This window comes from Mustela nigripes, chromosome 13, assembly GCF_022355385.1.
Source record: "Mustela nigripes isolate SB6536 chromosome 13, MUSNIG.SB6536, whole genome shotgun sequence".
Taxonomy (NCBI): Eukaryota; Metazoa; Chordata; class Mammalia; order Carnivora; family Mustelidae; genus Mustela; species Mustela nigripes.
Window position 1 is genome coordinate 6,053,499 of NC_081569.1, and position 11,314 is coordinate 6,064,812.

An 11,314-nucleotide genomic window follows, 5' to 3' on the forward strand; every position below is an offset into this window, starting at 1 on the left:
TCCAGGCACCCTCTCTCCCCGGTCCCCAAAGCCCCTCGCAGCCAGCCTCCCTGAAATCCATACACTCCTGAGGAAGCGCACTCCATAGAGGCATTCAACACAAGCATACAAGAGCAACGAATTCAAATTCCAGAATTTTCTCCAAATAAAATAAAGCTCTGGGAGGTGACGCTCAGCCTCTAGACCCTGAGGTGGGGAGGAGGCACTGAAGAAGATGCCTGTTGGCCACCCTACAGGGCTGAAGGGAACCCCTCCAGTCGGCCTTCTGGAGATGCCCCACTGCCCGTGGCCTGGCGCCCATTCTCTGGGTGTACTTTAGGCAAGGAGGCGCCCCATGGATTCCATGGCCACAAAACGAGCCTGCGTGTGCTGAAGGTGGGTCACAAGCTGAAATGCTGAAATGCCTGAGTTCTCCTAACACAGGAGCCGCCCCAGTCCGATGTGTAGCCAGAAAGGCTGGAGATTCAGAATTTCAAGTTGTTTTTAGTATAACCTATATGTCCCTAAGTCACCCTCACAGTTCCCCTCTTGGCCCTCACGCAAATGGCTCACCCCACCAATTAACCCCCTTTATTCATGAAGAGAAATGGGATCTTGGTTTGTTGTTGGTTTTTTTTTTTTCTAGAACATTCCAAAAATGAGCGGCTGTATTTGGGTGAATTGTAAGCGGGAACGAGCTTGTTTTCTTCAGCATGATGGCGCTGCCGACTGGCACGGTGGTGGAAACCGGGATGGGCTGGGGCCTTGGGGCCACCCGCGTTTCTGGTGGGGCGGCGAGGGGACTGCAACGCAGAGTGTCCTTGGTGTACCCTGCAACAGTCTCCCGGTCTTGCGCTCAGACCCTGCGCGCCCACCCGCTGCTCAAGGAGAATCCAGTCTCCCTTTGCAGGCCTGCTGCGGACGGAGCTGGGCACACTAGCCAGCACAACAGCAAGACCCCAAGGGTCCTACATAGTCATTGGCAAGAGACTGGAGGCCGGATTTTCAGAGGCTGCCCGCCTTTGACATGAAGGGCATGAGCTAGGAAACCCCCATACGCAGAGGTTTTCTAAACATTCCGGATTCCTGAATCCCCCGTGACCACCGCCAGGAGCCATGCGAGGACTGGGCTGTGGAGCCAGGCTCTTGGCAGTAGCTCCGGGCTTCTCAGAATGAAACAGGGAAAGCCGAATGAAGACAAAGCCATCTTAAAATGTTCATTGGCAAAATCTCCACCGTTAGCATACACTTTCATTTTCAGAGCTGCCTGTGGCCATAGGCAGGTCCAGAAAATCGATTGTGTTTCCAGGCGAATTCCACCCAGGGAACAGAGCCCTGGGAACGCAAGCTCGTGCACATGTGTTGGAAGGAATGGATGAGTTAGTCCTCTAACAAGCGAACCCTCTGGAGCAAACATCTTTATAAACTCCCTAGTGCGACTTTGAGGACATCTACACATTTATGCCTGTTTACCCAGTTTTATACCCCCCATGGGGCGGCCACCATGTCTCTTCCTCCAGGCAGAGAAACCTTAGCTTCGTGGGCCAGAAGCTACCATTCGGACCAGCCAGAAGAGCCACTTTTCCTTGCATTGGCCCTCGGGGTTTTGCAAATTGAGTTGCCCGGATTCTTACATCCCTCCTGTCCCGCATTCCTGCGTTCCCACTCCTTAACGGTCAGACGAAGGTGTGGAGCCCTACTGGAGAGAGGGAAGCCGAGGATAGGGAAGGGCTGGGAAAGAGAGGCCAGCTGGGACCAATTCAGCCAAAGTTGACCGACACTGTAGACACGCTGGGTCACCGTTTCCAATATTTTGCCCAATGTCTGGGGGAACCCAGGGGTTCTGTGCACATATGTCCTCAGGCGCTGTAGCCAGAGCACAGGACAAGGCTTTGTGAAGACCGTGCATTCCCCGTGCTGACTTTTCCTCTCCAATGGGAGAGACGTGGGCAATTGACCCAGCGGCCTCCTCCTCTCCGTCTATTGTGGCGGCTCAATCACGCATTTACCGAAAGAAAAGCGAGTTTATCTTAGCCTGGAGGAGCCTCGTGTTGCGTGTGTGTGACTAAAGGGTGGGGGAAATTCTGCAGCCACGACTGTGCAGATGGGCTGAGGATAGACACTTTCAGAAAAGGGCCAATTTCCCCTTCACAATGAGCGCTAAGTACCTGATAAATGGGGCTGGTGTTTATTCATGAGCAGGTACTTTGGAGATGGCGATTAGAACAGCCGCCCGCGCCGCCTCGCCAAGGTACTTAAAGCCGGGCAGGTGCAGCGCTGCGCGCGGCCCGAGCGCACAAAGCCCGCGGCCGCCAAGGCGCGGGGAGGGGCGTGAATGCGGGCCGCGCCGGGCCCCAAGGGCGCGCGGCGCGCAGGCACCTTAGCCTTTTGTTCCACATCCGAAGCCAAGGCCACTTCACCGAGGGGCGTCCCGGGAAAACCTCCCCTCTAATTACCAAGAATTTCCCTCCGTCCCTCCTGCCGAAGCCCAGCCGGGCAACTTTCGATCTGGCGGACGCGGGGACGCAGCGTGAGGCCAGGTTCGGCGTTTGCGTAAATGCTGCTTGTGAGCAGGCGATTAGCTAACCAGCTAAGTCACTTACTTAACATCTAGGAAAGAAACAGAACCCGAGCCTGGGAACCACGCGGGCACGCAGCTCTGGCCGCCCCCGCCGCCGAGGCGCCACCTCTGGCCGTGCGGGTAACCTCGGGCTTTCAGGTTTTGTTTCAACTCCAAGGGGAGAAAATTGGGGTCTGTCTCTTTCCACGGCTTCCTGGCGCCAAGGTCGTGGGACAAACTCGATCTCGCCCTCGGAGTGGCTCCAGAATCCCTAAGAACCCCCAGTTTTTGCCCATGACCGGCGGCCTCGGCTGGGCGCTCGCAGAGAGAGTGCAGCTGGCGCCCGGGCCCTGGGGGGCCAAGAACCCGGTCCTCTACGCTAAGAACGCGTTAGAGTTTCCCTCCCGGCCCAGCGAGACAACCTGGGTTCGACATCCCCTCCCTGCTCCCCAGCAGCTTCGATGGTGCTTCGTGTGCGTAAGGTTGGGCGGTCTGAGCACTCTCCGCCTGATCCCCGGGGCCTATACGGATTGCCTTTTTTTTTTTTTTTTTTTTTTTTCTTTTAAATCCTTAGGAGGAACCGACTAAGATCATTTCTCTCCGGTCCACAGAATTAGGAGAAATCTGTGTTGCAAACAAGTGGGCTTCCCCCCCAATACACACCTCGCCCCGGGAAGAAAATTCTTTCGGACATGACTGTAAGCAAGGGAGAAGGACCTGATACGACCCACCACGAGACAGTTTTTTTCCTTTTCCACCACGAAGAACCCGAGGACTTTCGTACTCGATCAGGCGGACCAGTAAATTGTAGATACGAACGTTCATTATCGATTTTTCTTGGAACCTTAGGGTTCGAATAAATTGCACATAGAATAATCCCCATTCCCGGGGACGTCCGACCCCCGGCGCGAGAGCGCAAACCGAAAGCGGTAACCCCAATAGCTGGGCGGGGAAGCGGGCGAGGTCAGCCCAGTGCCCGCACCGACAGGGGACAGCCGCCAGCCGGGCCAACCCAGGCCGGAAGCCCGGGCGGCCGCGCTCCGTGGAAAGGGCTCGCAAGACAGGCAAGGCTTCCCCTCTTGTCTCCTGCCAGGAGCTGAGTTCGGGTGGGAGGGGGAAGCTTCTCGCGGGCGAGAGCCTGCGTCCCCTGCTCCGAGGGGACACCGGGGGTGGGGGGGACGGCGGGACCCACTCGCTGGCCGCGGAGGGCCCCGAGACCCCCTCCCGGGCGCCGCGGCGCTGCCGGCGAACGCAGCGTCCCCGCACGACGGCCTCGAGTGGATGTCGCGGGGCGGTCGAGGGCCGCGGGACAGGGCTGTGCCCACTCCTGCACCCGCAAGGCGCCGAGCCGGGACCGCCGGGCGCTGCAGGCGAACCGCGTGCTGGGCCTGGGACCGACCCCGCGCGGCCTCTCCCGTCTCCGCCGCAAGATGGCCGCCGGCCGCCGCGGGCGCCTCCGAATTTAGGCAGAAAGTGAACGACGCTCGCGCAGGGAAGGCGGGGGCGGGGTGCGGTCGGGGGACTGGAGACGCCGCGTCGCAACGGAGTTTTTACATTTTCCATTCCCAAACCCTTGAAGGCACGGCCCAAAAGATGCAGCTGGGGTCAGGAGCAGGGCCATCAGGACTAACTCCACGACTGATTCTCTTCACCTTACGGATGGAGAAGAAATCGTAAGGATATAACGAATAAGATTCCTGGGGAAGCAGATAAGCCCAGATGTAATCTCTGGCCCTGGGCTCCTGGTGTCCGCTTCCACCAGCTGAAAGTCTGTTTTGTTCTTTCCAGGAAAACCGTTTGGGCAAATGCATTTGCCCCCTCCCCCCGCCATGGGCGTCCCCAGCTTCTGATTCATGAAGGTCACTCTTGCGAAGTCCCACTGACCAAGGGACCAAAGGCCTAACTCACTAGACCCGGAGGCCTGGGTGGAGCTGTTCCTTAGGGTGTCCTAATTCCGGCCTCAGACTCAGACCCCCGCCCCACACACAACCCTTTGACCCATGCCAAGCCTTATCTGATTAAAGGATTTTTGTTACTCCGGCTATTATGTCACAAACGCCTTAACATTTACTTCAGTTGGTTGTTGAGAGTATCTCTGCGTCCTGGAAAAACCAGGAAGAGCTCATGAAGCTGGCCTCCTCCTCCTCCCCAGGCCTGTAACTGAGGTAAAGTGGGCTCTACTGGTTCTGACCAGAAGGCTTCTGGGTAGAAGACAGACTCCTTGACCTGTGAGTGTGGTGCGTGTGGTTGCCCACCCGGTCCCCAGCTTCCTCCTCATCGCAGGGAGCCCCTCTCTGGAGTAGGACAAAGGCAGCCCTCAAGATGGAGCCTGCGTGGGGGAAACTGAGAGAAAGCCCACCATTCCCTGATCAACTATGATGCTGTCTCTGGGTTTGTGAAGGAAGGACTGAGGTTCCTCTGGCCCAGGACCCTTGAAGAGTCTCCAGTAAGGGAAGGAGTTCTTTGCCCCCAAGTCCTGGACGTGCAGCCCTGCTCCGCCAAAAAACAAAACAAACACACACACACACACACACAAAAACAACGAAACAGTTTTGATGTCCACTTCAGTGACTGGGGGAAATCCTGCCCTCTCTTCGGTTTCCTCATCTGCCCAAGGGAGGAGGATTGTAAAGAAGTCTCCTAACATCTCTAACCCGGGGCTCCAAGAAGCATGAGGGAAGGCAGCACAGGGAGACTCTTGAAGACTTCGAAGGGCACTGGGGGCACTTGGTTTCACTCTGAGAAAGGTGCACATCTCTTTCTGAAACGTGGTCCTTTGATAAGCGGGTGGGTAGGAGAGTTAGGCATACTGACCGTGGAACCAGGCTCGCTGGGCTCAAATCGGACCCAGACCTGCCATTTACTACCCACGTGGCCTCAGGCTTCTTTACTCAGTCTCTCTGTGCCTCAATTTCATCATTGAAACAGATTAATAACGGCCCCTTTTCTTCCAGGGCGCTGGCGGAATTAACTGGGCTCAGGCGCGTAAAGCACTTAGAAGCATGCCTGGCACAGGTGGCTTTTCCTATGGGGTGGCCAGACCCCTGGATGCAAGTCTTCTCAGTTTTCCTCCGCTGACTGTCACCATTTCTGTCCCTGCCCCAGTGCCAGCACCCCAGGAATGGGATGGAGGAAGGCAGGCAGGACGCCTGTATATTGCCTGCTTGATGAACACTTTGTGGAATCTCTTTGTGCCAGCGCTTTGCTTATTTTCTGATATGGAAGGAAGCGGAATCAGTGTCTCTCCCTTTCTCTTTCCTCAATTCCATCCAGAGATGAGACAGCTGCATGAAAACCATCCCCACCAAGAGGGATCCTGCTTTGAGGGAGATAGAGTACTGCCCAGAACTATTAATGTTTTTCCTCTACACAACACACACACCTCTAAGTGCTTAGGCTCCAAGAGACAAGAGTGCAAGGGTCTGTATTTAATTGATCACCTTCAAAGACATTGAGGCATCCATGTGACCTCCTGGGGGATCGGTGATCTGCCTCCTGAAAAGAGCTGACGTCTTTTCACAGTCCAGGTCCCTCCTTGGCTGTTGTTTAAAGCACGAGGAGACCAACTGGTGTCAGTTTTTTCTTTTCTGAGGGAGGAGGACCTTGTTTTTTGAAAATGCAAAGTGACAGTAACATTGTCATTAAAGGTGTTTGCTGTTAAAATAATAATAGCTCTCATTTGTGGATACACTGACAGCATCTCAGGCACGGGCTGATTACAGTACCTTCCTTTTTCTTCACAAAGAGCTCCTGAGATCCATTTGCAAGCCCATTTTACAGATGAGGAAATGGAGATTTAGCAAAAGTCAACCAGTTTTACCAAATGGTTGACTTTTGCTACATCTCCTAATTTAGCAGTCAGGCATTGAACACGACACTCCAAATCCTTTTCACCACTCACCCCCACCCTTCCTTCTGCCTCTGGGTGACCAGGAGAGCAGAATCCCTGTGGACTGTGATTTGGGAGGAATTTTCCGCAACCAGCTTAGGAACAAAGCTAGAATGTTGGTAGTTTAGCCATGCACACTGAGTCTAAGCCAAAGGCACAGGGACCTCTTTTCTAGGTTTGGCACCGAAGGCAATTTACGTAATGCCCTCTTTCCCCTTCTGTAAAAGGGGGCCAATAACAAGACCCATCTCCTTTAGCTGGAATGACTGAGCCATTATATATTAATAATAAAATATCATTTCCTACCCTCAGTCTACGACAGTGTAGTATTTGGCAGAATTTAACTCACTGCCCTTTACAAACTGCTGCCTTATATTTTCTCATTCTACCCAGTTCCACGAGTTGGGAACCTCGGCTAGTAGAAGGAAAAACAGCAGTTTGTCCAAGATGACACAATAACTCAGGGAGAATCAGAGGAGAGCTCAGGCCAGAAGTTCCCTCGAGGAAGAGGAGCGTTTGCAGACGGTTTTGCAGAAAAACGTTTCAGTTTCCCTTTTTAAAAAGGATGTAAACATCTTCCCAGGCTCGTCTGACATTAGCCTGTCAGTGATGAATCATCGGGAGCGTGAAGACATACACTAGGTAGGTCACAGTCTCCAATTTTAGTCAACTTCCTGGTGGCCCCGCTGAGGCCGTGTAGGAGGGCACAAGGTTTGAAGCAGTGCCCAAAACACCAGCCCCTCCAGGCCCTCGGACCCGGTCAAATGGACAGCGGAGACTTACGGAAGTGGAGGGGTTCTCTTCTTTTTAAAATTTTTAAAATTTTAAAGCAACTTGCATAGAATTTGTCTTTTTTTTTTTTTTTTTCCCCAAATAACAAGAGTACATGGGAGCAGCCTCTCCCTGCTGGCTTTTGCCTATGAATGAGATCTCTTATGTAATGGAACAGAGGGGGAGAGTCCCCTGGGAGATGGTATCTCAGTTTGAGCTAATGTTTAAAAAAAAAAAATCTAAATCTTCAGTGCGTTTCAAATTTATGTGTGTTTGATTTTTTTTTTTTATTAATTCAGAAACTATTTCATTTCTTGAGTGCCCACTAAGCACTTGGCAGTGCGGCTGAAGGTGCTAGGAGAGGACGTGATGTGGGGGAAATCTGGGCAGACCTCCTGAAGAAGGAGGTCCTTGTACTCTTGGAGGCAGAAACTTTAGCATGAGTAAAATCCCACAGGTGAGAGATCTGTGATTTCTCATCAAGAAGATGGGAAGGTGGGGCGCCTGGGTGGCTCAGTGGGTTAAAGCCTCTGCTTTCGGCTCAGGTCATGATCCCAGGGTCCTGGGATCGAGCCCCACATCGGTCTCTCTGCTCAGCAGGGAGCCTGCTTCCACTTCTCTCTCTGCCTGCCTCTCTGCCTACTTGTGATCTCTGTCTGTCAAATAAATAAATAAAATATTTAAAAAAAAAAAAAAAAAAAAAAAGAAGATGGGAAGGAACACAGAGGGGAGCAATGTGGCTTCAGGGAAAAGGCCATCTCCCCGCCCTTTTAATTTGCTCCTTCTAATTGGCTGTCCATTTAGAAACCAAATATGGGGGATGTTGGAACTGTGTGTAAAATAAAGCACAGGGGCATACAGGACCTCCAAGTGAGCACTGAGAGTGCAAGGCAGGTATGGAGGACAGGGTCTGGACCACTCAAAAGCAGCTCTGTGTGTGGCTCAGACCGGCAGTGTCTTGGTTGGGTGGGGTACAGGCTGACACCTTCCCCACACAATTCAGGAGCTAGGCACACAGGAACAGAAAAAGATCTTATGCTCAGAGACAAGCGCCTGCTCTGGCCCCTTGCACTGCCACTAAATCACAGCCCACCCACCTTCACCCCAGCTGACACCGTTTGGACCAGGGCCTTAATTTTGGTGCCAGAGATGGGAGCGAGGAGTGCCCACAGCTGATTCTCCTTAGAGCTGAGCGACACACGCACACGCTCTCTCTCCAACACCCACCTCCCTCTGACTCCAGCTCTCCAGGAGGAGCCTCAGGCCCTGGGGAGCTAGATTCTAACTGGGAGCTCCTCCAGCCAGAATCTGAGAGGAGTCGAGGAAGAGCCAGATCTAGCAGCGCACCAAGTGGAGACCAAGAGGCTAACGGACCGTGGATGAGCTAGAGGCTCTTGGGAAAGGCCGGCGACCTCACCAGGCCGTCACGGGGCGCCCTTGCTCTGTGCCCTGCCCCCCGCCCCAGGCCTAGTAACCCCCCAACCAGAGCCCTGAAGCGGCAGCGCGCCCCCCGGAGGCCCAGTGGGGCTGCCCAGTCCCCCCGCCACTTTGCAGCACCCCGCCCTCTGGGCCGCACAGTCCGGGCGGGGGGCGGGGCACGAGGGGTGCGGGCGCACCCCGCCAAGGGTTCTTACCTCAGCGCGAGCGTCCGTCCGACCAAGCTTGCTTTGCTGCTGGGACTGCGGGGCTGGGGAGGCTCCCACGGACGCGGCTCGCGCCTCCCCCCGCCCCGAGCCCCCAGACCCTACGGTGGCCCCGAGCGGGGGCGCCGGGACCAGGGGACAGGCGCCGCGCGGGCGGGAGGAGGCGGCTCCCGCGGGGCGCGGTGGGGCGGGGCGGGGGCGTCTGCCGGGCCCCGCCCGGAGGGGACTTGGGAGCGATTATCCTGAAGAACAAAGGCAGCCGGGGAAGGCTCGGAGCCCCCCGGGCCTGGCCCTGAACTTGAACTTGTACTTGACACTTCGTCCGGAAGGTGGCGAGGGAACCCATCTGAGCTAGGACGGGGGCTCAGCCGTTCACCTCACGTCCCGGGAAGGGGGCGAGCCCGTCCCCCTCGGCGCCGGATGGGAGCCTGGCATCCCCAGGATCCCGCGGGCCCCGTGCGCTCCAAAGTGCCTTGAAGCCCAGGACCCTGGTGTCCCCGCGTCCCCTGGGAGAGTCGGGGTGCGGAGGAGGCCTCTGGGTCTCCAGCCCGGAGCCGTGGGCCGGGGCCCTACGCACCCCCCTCCCACTCCCACCCCACTGTGGGCCCGGGCCGCAGCCGTGGCTGCGCGGGGCTGGCCGGATTCTCTGCACGTCGCGTCGGCGGCCGCTATTCAGCCGCTAATTGAACGTTAATGGCAGGTGCGGATGAGGTCACCGGAGCTGGCTTTTCTCACACATTTTTCATGCAAATTCGCGAAACTCTAAACAAATTTAAATAAAAAGCTCTTTGTGCCGCGCGCGCCCCTCCGTCCTCTCCCTCCCGCCCGGGGTCCTGGCTCCTCCCGGGGCCCTGAGGCCCGAGCCTGCTGCCCGGCGGAGCTCAGACTGAGGGGGGAGCCGGGCACCCCGGGGAGCGCCGCCTGCCGGCCAGTGGTGCACACCCCGCCGCGCCGCGCGTGGCCCCGAAAGCGCCCCCGCTGCGGTGGGGCCCGTGTGAGAGACGTTTCGCTGGCGGCGTGAGGCAGGGCGAGGCCAGTGGCCCGCGGGACCCTCGGGGAGGCAGTGTGGGCAGTGGTTAAGTGCTTGGCATCTGGACGGGCGATTGTGGGGGCATCTTGGCTACACCCACAGCTGCACCCATGGGCCACCGTGCTCGGCCTCACTCTCTGGAACCTAGCAGTACCTCTGAGGGCCACCCTCAAGGCTAGGGGCAGGTCCTGGACCAGGTAGCAGCCTTCATCCTCTTCCCCAAAGGACCCTGCCCCAGTCAGGGAGGCAGACTTTCCAAGACCTTCCCCGACTCTTCCCGTCTACACCAGGTCCCCTCCACATCCCCACACACCATACCTTTTCTTTGCTAGTGGCTAAGTCATACTTTCCTCATTCATGTCCTCCCAGAAAAACTGACCAGAGACCCGGATATTGCAAAGAAACCTCATTCACTGTGGGCTGGAAAGACAGACTCAGGGGGTCCACAGGATAGTAAGAGGCCTTTTCCAGAATCTGCCCTAGTTTTCCCTAATGAGCACCCAGGGGGACCCACTGGGCTTGGAGTGTCCCAGTGGTTCAAGTTGCCTGGGTGAGGCCTCTTTTCTCCCATTTCTGTATCTGTACCTTCAGCTTTCCCTCAGCCTTCCATCAGGTCAGCCTCTGGGAAGCACGGGGGCGAGCCTGGGAGGATCCTCGTGTCCCTGGTAGGCCCTTTCCAGTCAAGGAAGAACAGAAGCACTCTAGGAGTAGGAGTATGGGGTAGGAGTAGGAGTATGGAGTAAGAGATGACCCGCAACCAGGGGACTGTGAGTCTGTGACATCTAATTAACCCTCAGACCTCCCCCACTCCCACTTCCACCAGGTGGAGACCCTGGACCTTCCCCAGGACTCTGCCCCAGCTCTCCAGTGCTCAGCTAGGCTTGTCTTGACCAGCTGGGGCAGCATCTTTGCCTCCAGACCACCACCTTTAGGAAAGCCCATCTGGACAACCGTACTGCCCTTGGACAGCCCTGGAGGAGAGGTTATACTACCAGACAAGACAAAAGCCCCAACTGTGAAAGGCTCTATAGTTCCACCCCATTCTCCACTCCACTGTCCAGGCCAGGGCTGAGCACCCTGCAGGAGACAGATGGCATTAGGTGAAACTGAGGGAGGACCTCAGGCAAAGGACCATTTGTGGTGACCTTGCAGAAGAAGGGTGAATGTCTCTGTGCATGGGGATTGGCAAGGAGACCTTGCAGCTTTGGGGGCTTCCTTTATGTGGCCCAGCCAAACATGACTGCCGTGGGGTTAAGGATACAGACCTCAGAATCAAAGAGACTTGGTTTGGAACCTCGGTTCTGGCACTGTGTGTGTGTGGCTTGGGACCTGTGACTTAGCTTTTCTGTGTCTCACCATCCTCACCCCTAAAATGAATGTGCCAATAATACTGATGGCCAGCGGAGTTCCAAGGAGTCCCCACTCCTCATGTGGTCATTCGT

The 11,314-nt window shown here is 56.0% G+C and overlaps 2 long non-coding RNA genes across 3 annotated transcripts in view; one reads left to right on the forward strand and one right to left on the reverse strand.

Annotated features, from left to right (window-relative positions):
• LOC132029081 (uncharacterized) overlaps positions 1–9,402 on the reverse strand; it is a 47,402-nt gene extending 38,000 nt beyond the window's left edge. For both annotated transcript variants that reach the window (XR_009407694.1, XR_009407695.1), the window contains exon 1: positions 8,834–9,402. This is a non-coding gene — a long non-coding RNA (uncharacterized LOC132029081). The remainder of the gene's footprint in view (positions 1–8,833) is intronic.
• Positions 4,121–4,581, forward strand: LOC132029080 (uncharacterized). Its single transcript, XR_009407693.1, has 2 exons — positions 4,121–4,212; positions 4,328–4,581. It is a non-coding gene; the product is annotated as an uncharacterized LOC132029080 (long non-coding RNA).
• Positions 9,403–11,314: the final 1,912 nt, after the last annotated feature.